Source organism: Lissotriton helveticus, chromosome 9 (assembly GCF_964261635.1).
Source record: "Lissotriton helveticus chromosome 9, aLisHel1.1, whole genome shotgun sequence".
NCBI lineage: Eukaryota > Metazoa > Chordata > Amphibia > Caudata > Salamandridae > Lissotriton > Lissotriton helveticus.
The window spans coordinates 231,936,358-231,952,669 of record NC_136070.1 but is presented as its reverse complement, the minus strand read 5'-3'; positions in this window follow the sequence as shown (position 1 = coordinate 231,952,669).

The window sequence follows — 16,312 nt, the reverse complement described above, 5'->3', positions numbered from 1 at the left end:
ATGGAAGGAGCTATATGTTCACACGAGCTCCTCAAGGTTTCACAGAAAGTCCTAGTATTTATAGTCAAGCACTTAAGAGACAACTAGACAACATTCACATGCCAACTGACACTGCCCTGCTCCAGTATGTCGATGATCTACTGATCACAGCCCGTTCTGAACGTGCTTGCGAGCAAGCATCACTTACAGTCCTGTATTTCCTTGCCGAGATGGGGCACAAGGTGTCCCCTTCGAAGCTTCAATTCTGTGTCCAGCAAGTGATCTACTTAGGCCACTTACTGTCCAAGTGGGGTAGGCAGTTGACACCAGACCGTATCCAGTTAATAGCGAGTCTTCCTCAGCCCAAGACCCAGAAGGAGGTACGTGCTTTTATCGGCCTTACTTCTTATTGCAGACAATGGATTCCTCAGTATGCATTTTTGGCCAAACCACTGATACAGTTAACGACACAGGAGGCAGTCGTATCGACTGTCCTCCCTTGGACATCTGAACATACACTTAGTTTCAATGAGTTAAAGAAAGCTTTATGCCAAGCTCCAGTTCTAGCTACACCGAACTACAGTAAGCCTTTTACACTTTTCGTCACTGAACGTGAAGGTACAGCATTATCTGTTCTCACACAAGATCAAGCAGGACAATACAAGCCTTGTGCTTATTTTTCGAGCACATTAGATCCTGTAGCCCAGGCTCTGCCTGCGTGCCTCAAGTCAGTTGCAGCCACAGCACTAGCTATCAGACAAAGTGATTCCATAGTATTAGGACATTCCTTGACAGTACAAGTTCCACACTCCGTGGAAGTTCTTTTAAACCGAACCCAGACTCAGCACTTGACAATTGCACGTTTAACAGGTTATGAATTGACACTGTTCCAGCCACACATAGAAATCAGACGCTGCAACGTTCTAAATCCTGCTACACTGTTACCGTCAGTTATTTCAAATCCTGCCACACACGACTGTGTGGAAGTAGTTAACACTATGACAAAGCCAAGACAAGACCTGACAGACATTGCCTTACCAGATCCCGACCTGACACTTTATGTGGATGGTTCATGTATGAGAACGAGTACAGGAGAACTAGTAGCCGCGTATGCAGTGACTACTGACACTGAAGTTATAGAAACACACCGTATTGACACCCTGTCTGCTCAAGCAGCAGAGCTAGTTGCTCTGACCCAAGCCTGCATACACGCCAAGAACCTGAAAGTTAATATTTATACAGATTCACGCTACGCATTCGGAGTCGTACACGACTTTGGAGTACTCTGGCAGGAGAGAGGTTTCATGACTTCTCATGGAACCAAGATTCAGCATGGTCTCCTTATTCAAGCTCTGTTAGATGCCATACACTTACCGACATCTATTGCCATCATGAAATGCAAAGCACATACGAAAGTTACTGACATTATTTCACAAGGTAATGATCTGGCAGATCGCACAGCCAAGCTTACAGCACAGACTCCAGACATGTCAGTTAATCTGACACAGACACCTACTCCAGATTCAACTACCTGTATGACAGTTAAGGACCCTACTCAAGATGTCATAGATATCCAGTTACATGCTACTCTCGATGAAATCAAGAAATGGTCCGAACAAGGAGGGGTCCAGACAGATCAGGGATGGGTAACGAAGGGTAGAGCCACATGGTTTCTCCCCGACTCTATGGTTCAAGTCATTATCAATACCGCACATAGTCCAGCACATTTAGGAGAAAAAGCTATGTTAGACAGTATCCAGAACATTTGGTTCAACAAGCATTTACGAGCTGCAGCCAAGCAGAAAGTCCGTACCTGTATGATATGTTGTCAGTTTAATCCAGGTAAAAGTGTCCCGGTGGAACAAGGTGGATTCCAACCTCCTGACCACCCTTTTGAAGTCCTCCAGATGGATTATATTCAGATGGAGCGATGTCGAGGTTTCAAGTATGTCCTTGTAGTTGTATGCGCTCTATCCAGGTGGACAGAAGCATATCCAGTCCCAGATTACACAGCCGCGACCACTGTCAAGCAGCTGGTTCGTGAGTTCTTCCCCCGTTATGGACTCCCTAGAGTCGTATATTCTGATAACGGCCAGCCATTCTCATCTGAGCTTATGAAACATGTCTCCCTTTTGTTAGGGTACCAGTGGAAGTTCCATTGTGTACGCCATCCTGAAGCAGCCGGTCTCGTAGAGAGACATAACCAGACCCTGAAAATCCGCATTGCTAAAATATGTAAAGAGAAAGGTGTGGACTGGCTAGTAGCTCTGCCAGTCGCTTTGTTTTATATGCGCATGGTCGCACATTCCAGATCAGGTCTGTCCCCGTATGAGGTCGTATTCGGCCGCCCCCCTAATATGTGGGGTACACCTAGACCCCGAAGTATTACAGATGTTTCAAGTAATATGCTGACAGATTACCTAGCTTCCTTGATGTCTGCCCTACACTCTTGTCGTTCACAGGTTGCCGCCGCATTTCCAGACAATACCGAGGTGGCACCGCATGACATCGTTCCCGGATGCATGGTTCTTGTCCGGAACTTTGATCGTTCAAGTCCGCTGGAGCCCCGCTGGAAGGAACCCCGACAGGTCCTCCTGGCCACCCGTACTGCCGTCAAGCTGGAAGGCAGGAAGGGCTGGGTCCATCTGTCTCATGTGAAAAGATTTTACGGACTGAAGCCTGTTTCTAAGAACATTTCCCAGGATTTGAAAGACTGCCAAAATACTATTCTTAAGGACTGTCCCGCAAAAGACAATGATACTGAACCCTCCCTGTTAGAGAAAACTCCGCAACAGGAGTATAAGAAAAAATTAAGGTCTAGTAAAATAAGTCAGCCAGTTTGATTGTCTAAGTCCTCCCCTAGGTGAAACGGTTAGACCGGTTTCTGACATGTATAAAATAGACCCCCATAGTGAGAGAGTTAGTCAAAACTCAATCCGATGTATCGTTTTTCTAAGTTTCATATTGTTTTTCAGCCTCATGATTACCTGCACAGGTTATGCTTTTTATGTGTATTTTCCAGTTTCTCATGTAAATAAGTCTTCTATTGCTACAGTAGAGCACACGTTTAGTGATCTGCCTCCTCATGAACTCTCATATCGTCTTGCTATGCGTAATAATTCCTTTATCCGCATGTTACATTATTCACACCAGACCAGCAATGCCACTAATTGTTGGGTGTGTGGTCGACTCCCCCCATTCCAGACACCGAAGGGAGTTCTGCCACTCTTTCCTTATCCATTTTCACATAATGGTTCATGTGGAGCATGGTCCACGTTAACGTCATCCTCAACAGATATGTCTTTTCTTAACAGTACATGTTTTCCAGACAAGCAAGGTCTTCCCCACAGAACAGGGTTAGATCTAGAAAATGAAGTTTATAATTTAGGTAATTATTCTTCGAATTTCATGGTCCTGAATGTTCAGTCTGATACTACTCCAGACTTACCTGCTATGTCAGTACTACCAGTCAAAGGTGAATTATGTGTCCGAAAGAATGGTTCCGTACATGTAGGACATAGTGATTGTACTACTATCGTCAAGTATAGTGACAGTGGGAAATCTATTTTCAAAGCTTCACGTCATTCTTATTTTGTTTGTGGTCAGACCGCATATGTTCGTCTGCCCCTCGATTGGGAGGGAACCTGTTACATTGCCTTCCTACTGCCACCAGTTTTTCTAGCCCCACCCGACTACCATAGGAATTCCCACCTAGTACATACTAGACACAAGAGAAACCTCCCGATTGTCGATTATACTGAAACTGCTCTAGAACAATACATAGATATCAATAAAGGTGTCTTCCCTTATTTAGGTACTGTTGTGAATAGTAAACTGATACGTAGATTAACCAGAACCCTTGAAGCAGTAGTGATTGAGACTACTTCTGCTCTAAGTAACTTAACCGAAGAGCAATCCTTTATGAGAATTGTCGTGCTCCAGAATCGTCTCGTCCTTGACGTCATACTGGCCGATAGGGGCGGGGCATGTAGAGTCATCGGATCTAGTTGCTGCATTTTCATTCCAAATAACGCGCCGTCTGTTTATTCAGCTATAACCAGACTCCATAAAATTGCCCATATGTTACACCAAGATCCAGGCACCTGGACATGGTCCGGTTGGTTCTGGAATATAATTTCCGCCTGGGGATGGAAAGTCTTGTCATTTCTAGGTATTGCAGTAGCGATCATATTCAGTTGCTGCCTATGTATACAATGTGGCCCTGCGATTTGTGGCATTTGTGCTACCTCTTGTATTCCTAGTCCCAAGTCCCGTTCTAAATCCCGTTCCAAGAAAATTCGAGACGAGCAAATGATACTGTATGAAATGATAGATGGTATCATGAATATTGATGTTTCCTGATGGAAACGTAGTGACAAGGAGGGAATGTGGAAAAGTAAATTTTGCCATGTTCTGTGTCCCTACGTGTTCCCCATCTTATGTTATGTGTGCATGATTGATATGCATATGTATTTCCCCATGTTTGATTAAAGACGCAATTACAGTTGTGTCCATCTCTAGTATGCCAGTTTCCAGTTCTCGTGAAAGCTACGAGTATTAGGCCTATGTAAAGTTACGTTGCCACGTTTCCCAGTGTGCACGTTATTTCATTGTAAAGTCCCCGTTTCTAGGCCTCAAAAGGGCCTGGACACCAGATTCAGCTCCTGTCTCCTGAGCCCTCGCTGAGGAGCGATACAGCCCCCACCTGTATCCTCGACCCTTCACTTACTTCCTGCCTCACAGTGCCCGGCTCGGCCTGGCTCTGCCTGCTAGTCTGCCAAGAGTATGTTATGATTCTAGTTATCAGTCCAGCCCTCCTTCTCTGCATTCCTAAGCTACTGAATCGCATCAATAGTTTCCGTCATTGTCTACCCTTTACGTCTCCATGTAGGAGAAATACTGTATTAATGGTCATTTAATATTCTTCAACACGCACTACATGTAGAATAATGCATGCACCAGCCTTAGAGTCTGTTAGCCTTTACCCCGATAACTTTTAGTTTATATCAACATGTTCTCTAAACATCAGATACTAGATATTGTTTAGGTACATGTCGCCCTGACTCTCCAGACTTCAGTCTCTACTCCTAGCACAGAGTTCATAGCCCCCAGCTTCTCCTAGTAACACGTCATTGTCAGTTTGCGCGCACCATTAGGTTAGAGGTCCCGGCTCCTTAGGTAGCCCCCTCCATGTTTCCGCCCCATTTATGACATATTCTGTTACGTCTACATCACATGTCTATGTGTACGCCTCTTGTTACACCTACTTTCACCCTTATCTTTCGCGACTACTATTGACCACACCCACTGCTCCGCCTACTGTATTCATTGTAATGCAACTGTTTTAGTATATATGCTTGTGTATTGTTATTAAAGGTAGCGCGCTCATCCCAGATCCAGCCCCGGCAGCTGCCGGGCCACGCCAGCTCATTCCCTGTCCCCCCTGCCGGGCTCTGCTATCCTATTCCTGTGCAGGTTGTCCTGTTCCTGTCCTTTATGCTGTATTAAACCTGCAAACTCCTACTACCTCGAATCTTGACTCTTATTTATTGAGCTATCTGTTATTACTATGTCCAGTAAAGCCTAGATCCGGTATTATTTATTTATATACCACAGGGCGTTGCACAATGGTGAAGGAAGGGGGCATGGCCTGAGGTGACATGTCTGCAAACACGCCCTGGGGCGTGTTTTAAGTTGTAGAATTAATTCCTCCTCAATCCTGAGGCTCCCTGGGGGCCAACTAGCACACCAGGTACCCCCAGTATGCCTCAGAGAGCTGCGTTGCAGAGAGGTGTTCAGAGGCCACGCCCATTTTTACAACACTCTGCAGCGCAGCTCTGTGGCGCTTACTGGAGATACCTGGTGGGCTAGTTGGTCCCCAGTGACCCTCAGGATTGAAGAGGTATTAATTCCTCAACTTAAAACGAGCCACAGGGCGTGTTTGCACACGTCACCTCAGGCCCCGCCCCTCCCTTCACCACTGTGCAAACGTGCCCCGTGGCGCGTTTTAAGTTGGGGGATAAACTCCCCTTGAATACGGAGGGTAGTCCCCTTTCTTTTTCTCATTTTTTGGCCCTGGGCACCCCATCCCCCAGGGTCTGCCCCCTAATTTATTTCTTTAAATGAAAAATTCGGGAAGGGGGCCACGTGGCCCTGCTCCCGAGGCCATAATCGCCCCGGGACCCCATCCCCTGGGGCATGGTCACTTTTTTTGTTAATGTTTGGAGGGGGGCTGCGTGGCCCCCTCCCGGGCCACTTCTGGCCCCGGGGATCCGGACCCCGGGGCCTGGCCATTGTTTTATTTTTTTGGATGGGGCCGCGTGGCCCCCTTCCTCAGGCCTAATATGGCCTCGGGGACCCATCACCCGGGGCCGGCCGGCCTGCCTCATTTTTTTTATTGTAAGGGGAGGGAGACCGCGTGACCTCCCCCCAATCCCCCCACGGTCCCAGCCGGCTCCCCGGCACCTGCGGGAGCCGGCATTGCTTTTCCACATGGGGAGCAGCTACCATGCGGCTCCCCATGTGGAAAAGCAATCTGCTTTGCTTTATTGAAGCGAGAGCAGGTTTCCCTGCTCTCCCTTCAATGAAGCAAAGCAGTTTGCAATGACAGTGAGGGAGCCGCGTGGCTCCCGCCCTGTCATTGCAAACAGCAGTGTCCCGGAGGCGGGTACCCCGGGACACTGCAGGAGCCTGCCCTGGGGGGTGGCGGTCCCCAGGGCCATCAATGGCTCCAGAAAGGGGGGCCGCGTGGCCCCCCCTCCTCACATTTTCATAGCCCCGGGGGGGTGCTGGTCCCTGTGGCTGGGGGGGTCCATCACGGACTCCCAATCTAAATATTTAGAGCCCCAGGGAGGTGGCAGACCCCGGGGCGTGTGGGGTGGGGCTTGAGCCCCCCACACAGGGTATTTTATTTTTTAAAAGCCCCGGGGGTGGCGGTCCCCGGGGCTGCGGGGGGCAGTGTGCCCGTCGCAATCAAAATGAAATCGAGCCCTGGGGGTAGGTCCCCGGGGGGCCGTGAGCCTCCCCACCATTCTTTTCTGAAAGCCCCGAGGGGTGGCGGTCCCTGGGGCTGGGGGCCAGGGGAGCCCCACAACTAATTCAAAATAGCCCCGGGGGTTGCGGTCCCCGGGGCTGGGGTGGGCCTGAGAGCCCCCCACCTAATGTAAATAAGCACCGGGGGGTGGCAGTCCCCCGGGCTGGAGGGCCTGAAAGCCCCCCCACCTAATTCAAAGAAGCCCCGGGGGGTGGCAGTCCTCGGGGCTGGGGGTCCAGGCCCCTTTTAAATAATAAGTATTGCCCCCGGGATTTGCCCCCCCCGGGGGCTAATTAACAATGTAGTTTTAAAAAAAAAATTCGGCTGAAATTCGCGCTGGGTGCGTGAATCTCGCCGATTTCTTTTTTTTCATGCTTTTTTTGGCCCTGGGGGGTCCTTGTGGGACTCCCTGAGCAGGTCTAGGGGGTCAGGGTGTTTCTACTCTGCCCCCTTTTTGCAAGTTTTTTTTTCTGCTTTCTTGTGCCTCTGTTCTACCGAGGCACAAGATGGCTGCCAACACTTCCTTGTTTGGAGTGTTGACAGCCAATTAGCATACATCTCGTGCTCGGCAGGGCGTGCGGATCCTGCGCGGCCATAGATATCACTATGATTTTACGTTTGATTTTCTCAGGAACTACTGAACGGATTTACACCATTTAACAAAAAGGCACGACCATGAACCAAAGGCTACCTCCAAATTTGGTGTAATTCCGTTCAGCAGTTCGGGCTGTAGCTGCAATTAAAGGTTCCTATGGGAAATTGCATAGGGAAAACATGTTTTGGGCCCCCCTTTTTCTCGGCCCCTGCTTGACGAATCATCCCGAGACTTTCCGGATAGGAGCGAACCGGAGTGCCCCACCAGTTTTGAAACTTTCGCGAAGATTCATCAACTGGCGCCAAAGTTATTCCAAATAGAATGTTGTGGATTTCCTATGGATAATAGGTCCTAACTATAGCTACCAACTTGCGACCGCCAGTAGGTAATATTTATATATATATATATATATATATATATATATATATAAAAACGTACTTCTTGAAAAGAAGAAAGAAGGCCAGCGGGGATTTGTGAAAGAACAGCTTGCTTTAATTCAGGATGGCGCCAGCAGCGACGAATGCATTTCGGTCTAACAGACCTTCCTCAGCGTCTAATGCTGTGTCCTTTTCAAATGCTGCTCACACTGCGCATTATACTCGAAAGCACTACTTGCTCCTCCCTCTGATGCTATAGGCACACCTGCGCAGCTCCCAGTTGGTTGAAGGAACTACGATTCCCAGCATGCACTTTCCGGCAACAGTCTGGTAAGTGGCGTGAGGGGGAACTAGACTGTAGGTCCGTGCTTTCACAGGTGAGTGGGAAAGGGCAGTTGACATCACCCCAAAGTCCGCAGTCATTCTTCTTTGTCCCCGCAATACTGACACAGCCCTTTCCCTGATGCGAGAAAACGAGAGAGCTGCCAAATGCGAGGCGTGTTGCTCCTTTGAAGTATAATACCTCCTTCCTCGCGCTGCAGCATCAGGTTCCAGGCGGACACCGGCTCTTGTTGATCCCTCAACCGCAATACAACGCTGGAAACAGCGAAAAGCCAGTAAAGAGTCGGGTCGCTTCTTGTGTCAGGGCCTTTCTGAAATGCGCCTCTGGCTGGAGCATAGTCTATGAAAACGTACTTCTTGAAAAGAAGAAAGAAGGCCAGCGGGGATTTGTGAAAGAACAGCTTGCTTTAATTCAGGATGGCGCCAGCAGCGACGAATGCATTTCGGTCTAACAGACCTTCCTCAGCGTCTAATGCTATATATATATATATTACCTACTGGCGGTCGCCAGTAGGTATATATAGTTAGGATTTTTTCTCTATGGGATTTTTGAAAATTCTATGTCTAATAACTTTGGCGTTTGTGGACGGAATTGGCTGAAATTTTCAGGAAAATGGCACATTTTGTTTCTGAGCAGCCCTTGAAAATTTGGGGGGGGGTTCGTCAAGGGGGGGCCGAGAAAAAAGGGGGGTCCCAAAACGTGTTTTTAACATTGAGTTTTCCATAGGGCGGTTGGCCTCACTTTTAGCCCGAACGGCTGAATGGATTTGCACGAAACTTGGCAAAATTGTAGGGACTGGTAGCCCGATGTGCCTTTGCTAGGTCTCAATATATGTGCTTCAGTGGATTTTGAGAAATTAACGTTCAAAAAAAGATATATATCTGTAACAGCGGACCGGGCAGCGCTCCGGTTCGCGGACTTTTCGCGGTACGGAGCTTTGTGAAGCGAAGCTGATTGGTTCTCCGGCGTCTGTGAACATTCCAAACAGTCCGTAGCGGCCGCCATCTTGTCTCTCGGTAGGATCGAGAGACAAGAGGAGGCCAAAGCGAAGGGGCAAATGACCATAAGGGGGCATAGTAGATCCTCGCTGACCCCCTAGGTTTGATGTGGAGGTTTTAAAAGGACCCCGCGGGGCAAAAAAAAAAAATAATAATAATAATCGAACGGCTGAATGGATTTGCACGAAACTTGGTAAAATATTAGGGACTGGTAGCCCGATGTGCCTTTGCTAGGTCTCAATATATGTGCTCCAGTGGATTTTGAGAAATTAACGTTCAAAAAAAGATATATATCTGTAACAGCGCTCCGCTTCGCGTAACGGAGGTTTGCGAAGCTGATTGGTTCTCCGGCGTCTGTAAACATTGCAAACAGTCCGTAGCGGCCGCCATCTTGTCTCTCGGTATGATCGAGAGACAAGAGGAGGCCAAAGCGAAGGGGCAAATGACCATAAGGGGGCATAGTAGATCCTCCTTGACCTCTTAGGTTTGATGTGGAGGTTTTAAAAGGGCCCCGCGGGGCAAAAAAAAAAATAATAATAATAATCGAACGGCTGAATGGATTTGCACGAAACTTGGCAAAATTGTAGGGACTGGTAGCTCGATGTGCCTTTGCTAGGTGTCAATATATGTGCTTCAGTGGATTTTGAGAAATTAACGTTCAAAAACAAGATATATATCTGTAACAGCGCTCCGCTTCGCGGAGATAAAATTATATCTGTATTACCTAGCTGTTGCTAACACCAGTTAGCGACGGCTAGTAGGAGATAGCGACCATCTTGGGCCCCACTTTGCATGTGAGTGATATTTATCACTAATGACATGCAAAGTGGGGATGCCAAGATGTTAGCGACTGGAAACAGTCGCTAACATCGCTATCTCCTATTATCAACTTTTGGAAATATTCGCGATAAGCGCGAATATCTCCAAAAGCTAGCACCTGCCCTGAGCAGTTCTTAGCCATGTCATCCAATGGGAGGTGGATAACATGGCTAAGAGCATTAGCTCGGTAATGCATGAATATCGCTGAGTTTTCAGCGATATTAATGCATTGCGGTCGTTTTTTATCGTATTTGCGATAAACCTTGATAATAGCAAGGTTTATCTGCGATAATTTCTGACGATGCTTAGCGGTAAAAAAATCGTTGCTAAGCATCGTTAGGGATAAATATCGCTTAACTTTGGTAATATGCCCCAACGTCTGTTAACGTTCGATTCGAAGGAAATCAGGAAGTGTTGAAAAACATTGTCTGCGCCATCTTGCCTTTTTTCAAATGCCACACTTTTGTCGTGCACAGCAGTCATTTTAGATGCCTTGACCAGACCCACTCTGTGCACGCTGTCGATCCTTAGCATGGCTCCCCACCCTCGCAAGCATCTCCCCCAGGCAGTGGTCACCCCCGCTCTCTGTCTTATGCATGGGTAATAAACCACCCCCCATCTGCGCTGCTCTTCCCTGAGAATCACACCCTGTGCCCGCCCGACACCTCCCTTTCGCCCTATTCACTACCGCACCCTCTGACACTCCTTTTCCTCTGTGTCCGATTGTCCAGGCCGGTCCTAGGGTATCAGCTAGCTCTGCAGATGTAGTTTATGGCCCCAGCTGTAAAGAATCACCCCTCTTCAAAGGAGTTATAGTAGATCAAGGCCCACACTCGATGAGATCCGTCACAGCAGACGCGTTCCTATTATCTGAAAACCATCCTGTATTGTGATTGGGGAGGGGATCGAGCCTGAAGCGGAAGATTCCAGGGATGACTCTTTGTACATCAAAGTTTTTACAATTATGTGTCACATTAAAAATATATAGCACTCCAACAAAGTAGTAAGATTATAAAACTTTAATAACTTATAAATATATACAAGAAAACAAAAACAGTAATAACATATAAACATTTTTAGGGAAAAACAACGAAGTAGCGGTCGGCTGTGCGAATAGTCCCAACGCAGCACAACGTCCAGATTTCTGGCGTGGGGCGTCGCGGGGGTGGGTCATCAGTAGCAAACTGTTGTGCGAATAGTTCCAAGGCAGCAGAACGATGGCACCAAGGTGATGTCCAGTAAGTTGCCGCACTGGTTTTGGTATCCTACAATGCTGCTCCGAATAACGGCGTGGGGCGCCCCGGGGGAGGCGGCGTGAACGGGCCTCTCCAGGTGGAGTCTCATCTGTTGTAGTGGGGCGCCCCTTTACCGTTTCAGTTGCCATTCCGTCCGCTTTTGGTCCACTGTGTCAAAAGCCGCAATTCAGCTGAGTTGCGCCCACTCTTGCGGTGCAGCGATAGGCGGCTGCGCCCACTCTTGCGGTGCAGCGATAGGCGGCTGTCACAGGACTCTCAAAATGGCGGCAGGCTCTTTCCTTTTTGGGCCTGGTCCACTGAAATGGCCCTGGGACACCTTGGAAATCGGACGCTAGTCTGCTAGGTCTTGGACCCCATTCTCGAAAGCGTCCCCTCCGCCTTGAGGATTCATCAAAAGTTTTGGGGGCCCCCGACTCCTGTAGGCTTCTGGTGGGGAGCGGCTGCCATGATTGCTCGCGGAATGACCACGACGGAGCTACGAGATGGTGGTGCTCTCATGCTGACGCCAGCTTCAGTCTGAAACATCCAGAAACAAGGTGGGGCTTTCATCGTTTGGGAAAAAAAAAAGTTTTCATCCAATGAAAAGTGTTGTTTTTAGGTCATATGATCAAGCCTTCCATCATTAGGAAACCAAAAGTAAAATGAACCAATGAAAAGTTTTATAAACAAGTCACATGACCTGTTATGCGGCATAGGGTATAAAATGCGGAGAAAATACGTTGGCACGTGAGGCGGCGTCAGTAGCGGACTGATGTGCGAATAGGCCGAAGGCAACACAACGCGCCAAGATCCGGATGGCACCGAGGTGGTGTCCAGCAAGTTGCAGCACTGGTGTGGCCATCTTACAATGCTGAAAGTCGGCGTGGGGCGCCCCGTTGGCCTGTGAGTTTGCGTCAGTAGTGGACCGATGTGCGAATAGGCCGAAGGCAGCACAACGCGCCAAGATCCGGATGGCACCGAGGTGGTGTCTAGTAAGTTGCCGCACTGGTGTGGCCATCCTACAATGTTGAAAGTCGGCGTGGGGCGCCCTGTTGGCCTGTGAGATGGTGTCAGTTGCGGACCGATGTGCGAATGGGGCCAAAGGCAGCGCAACAATATTTCCTGAATAGAAGACACCACTAGGCGCTGAGATGCCAAGATCCGGATGGCACCGAGGTGGTGTCTAGCAAGTTGCTGTACTGGTGTGGCCATCCTACAATGTTGAAAGTCGGCGTGGGGCGCCCCGTTGGCCTGTGAGATGGCGTCAGTAGCGGACCGATGTGCGAATGGGGCCAAAGGCAGCGCAACAATAGTTTCTGACTGACACCACAAGGCGCTGAGATGCCAAGATCCGGATGGCAACGAGGTGATGTCTAGCAAGTTGCTGTACTGGTGTGGCCATCCTACAATGGTAAAAGTCGGCGTGGGGCGCCCTGTTGGCCTGTGAGATGGTGTCAGTTGCGGACCGATGTGCGAATGGGGCCAAAGGCAGCGCAACAATATTTTCTGTATGGAAGATACCACTAGGCGTTGAGATGCCAAGATCCGGATGGCACCGAGGTGATGTCTAGCAAGTTGCTGTACTGGTGTGGTCATCCTACAATGCTGAAACTCGGCGTGGGGCGCCCCATTAGCCTGTGAGATGGCGTCAGTAGCGGACCGATGTGCGAATAGGCCGAAGGCAGCACAACGCGCCAAGATCCGGATGTCACCGTGGTGGTTTCATAGTTGAGAGGCACTTCATCTGCAGTGGGGCGCCGAGATCCGGATGGCACCGAGGTGATGTCTAGCAAGTTGCTGTACTGGTGTGGTCATCCTACAATGCTGAAACTCAGCGTGGGGCGCCCCATTAGCCTGTGAGATGGCGTCAGTAGCGGACCGATGTGCAAATAGGCCGAAGGCAGCACAACGCGCCAAGATCCGGATGGCACCGAGGTGGTGTCTAGTAAGGTGCACTGGTGTGGCCATCCTACAATGTTGAAAGTCGGCGTGGGGCGCCCCGTTGGCCTGTGAGATGGCGTCAGTAGCGGACCGATGTGCGAATGGGGCCAAAGGCAGCGCAACAATGTTTTCTGAATAAAAGACACCACAAGGCGCTGAGATGCCAAGATCCGGATGGCACCGAGGTGGTGTCTAGCAAGTTGTGGCACTGGTGTGGCCATCCTACAATGGTAAAAGTCGGCGTGGGGCGCCCTGTTGGCCTGTGAGATGGTGTCAGTAGCGGACCGATGTGCGAATGGGGCCAAAGGCAGCGCAACAATATTTTCCGAATAGAAGACACCACTAGGCGTTGAGATGCCAAAATCCGGATGGCACCGAGGTGGTGTCTAGCAAGTTGCTGTACTGGTGTGGTCATCCTACAATGCTGAAACTCGGCGTGGGGCGCCCCATTAGCCTGTGAGATGGCGTCAGTAGCGGACCGATGTGCGAATGGGGCCAAAGGCAGCGCAACAATATTTTCTGAAGAGAAGACACCAAAAGGCGCTGAGATTCGGTTACCACCGAGGTGATGTCTAGCAAGTTGCCGCACTGGTGTGGCTATCCTACAATACTGCTCCGAATAACGGCGTGGGGTGCCCGAAGGGGGGGGGGAGGCGGCGTGAACGGGCCTTCCTAGGTGGAGGCTCGTCTGCTGTAGTGGGGCGCCCCTTTACCGTTTCAGTTGCCATTCAGCTGAGTTTCGGCTGCTCTTGATGCTACAGCGACAGGCGGCTGCAACAGGACTCTCAAAATGGCGGCCTGTTCTTTGGATTTGGGCCTGCTCCACTAAAATGGCCCTGGGACACCTTAGAACTCGGACGCTCGATTTTTTTTCACCTTTCCTGTACATGCAAAAAAAGGTAAATGCCCGGTACGTTACACGCTTCATCTGCCACGATGAACTCTCCAGAGGAACCGAAAAAAAATATAGTTATGGTAACTATACCATGCATCGTCATATGGAGAGGTGGCACCAATTAATTATAGTGCTGCATAAAAGAGATATTTGGAGGAGAACCCCTGACCTGCTAGTACATTCATCAAAGAAGTGGCACTGACAGCATCAGAGGCAAGGGAAACGGTCCCAAATATTTAGAAGAACTTTGGAAAGATTAAAATGACATGTTAAGATTGTGGCAAATTAATTTCATGTGGACAGATGAGTGTTACTCTAATAAATACAGCATATGAACATCATCATAGTCGATGGTTGGTAGAGACATTTTGACTATATCCTGGACCTGCCCGTCCTCGCCCAAAATGGCGCCGGAATAAATGGGACTCGTAACTCCTTGTTGTGTACTGGTTGCAGAACCTTGAAATCACGAGATACGTATGCAGTTTTGAAGCACATGGCGGGCGGGGACGAGAATTGATTGAATATTTCGACATCCCTATTGATATTAAGTTCTGATGTGTTATTGATTACTGTACTATTGAAAGTTTGAATTAACGTCACCCATGGTACTTGTCCGCAAATGTATATCTAGATAATTTTATTGTAACTGGCCCTGTCGTATTTTAATTATAAAATGTACGTCCACCGATTCCGTAACTGTGAGACACCTTAGTTCTTGCAACCTAATGGCCCGCCCGTTACGTTCCTCTACAGTGTAAATGTCTACTCATCATATACGATTACAGTTTGCTCCGTGGCCGGCCCACGTGGTTATAGGCTCGTATTTGTATAATGAAATTTTCACAATAAAGGTTTTTAAAAGAAAACATGGTAGTAGTATATACATTGGTAAAGTTTTTAATAATAGTCACTGTTTTAGAATCATTAAAAGGCAAGTGAAATAAAGCAGACCAATTACATGAAGGGTAAAAGGTATAATACGAAGGAACGCAGTAAAGATAAATGGTCAAGGGCTGTTGTGTTTTCTATTCCTGCAACATAAAGTGATCGATAAGAATCTCATATTCAGGCGTATCGGCGACTAAGACAGCAGGTCGACCCTCTTTTGCTCAACGGCTCCGTCATGGGACGAAGAAACGCTCTTTTTCTCGAAAAAAGAATATATTTTACTTGCAGGATAGTTGTAAATTTTCCGGGAAAGTACATTAGCCTGGAACATTATAACATATATTTAAGAAAAAATAATGTTCGGAAGTAATAAAAAGCGTAATTTTTAGGTCATATGACCAAGCCTTTCATCATTAGAATAAGAAAAGTAAAATGAACCAATGAAAAGTTTTATTAACAAGTCACATGACTTGTTATGCTTACGTTACGCGCTGCGCGCCCCGGATGACTTCCGGATGCACTAACGCGGCGCGTCATATGACGCATTACGCGACAACGCAGGTCCAGAATATAGTCAAAATGTCTCCACCAACCAGCGGTCGGAACACAACCCCTTTCAGCAGGCTAAATAGTTCTGTTAAATGACAACAGAAGGGACAGGCAACAAGAACCATTAGTCAAAGAGGGGAGGGCTAGTTCTTCTCTACCGGGTTACATTGGGGCGCTACCGGAACTGATCGAATTGGTAGTCTACAGTGTTTCTGGATGTTTCAGACTGAAGCTGGGGTTAGCATGAGAGCAGCACCATTTCGTAGCTCCGTCGTGGCCATTCCGCAACCAATCATGGCAGCCGCTCTTTATCGTTATTTTGGGCGGGGTGGGTGGCGGAGCCGAGCTGTTTTGCAGCCATCATTGTGTGGAGTTCAGTTCATTTCACTAGTTTTGTATTTGTCATGAGGGGTTGTTCCTAATGTTTCTATTTTACCGAGGTCAAAAAGAGATCCCATTAGTGGCCTACTGATTTTGCTCGATTCCTTTTCTTTTTTTTTACACGATTTTTCGTTATCTGCAAAGACTAAACAGAGTATTGCGACTCTGTGTTTGTTTGTAAATAGAGAATGAACCAAAGAGAACCAATTCTAAAACAGTAAATACTTGGATAACAATCAATCAAATGGAGAGAGAAGCAGGCACGACGTATTACAA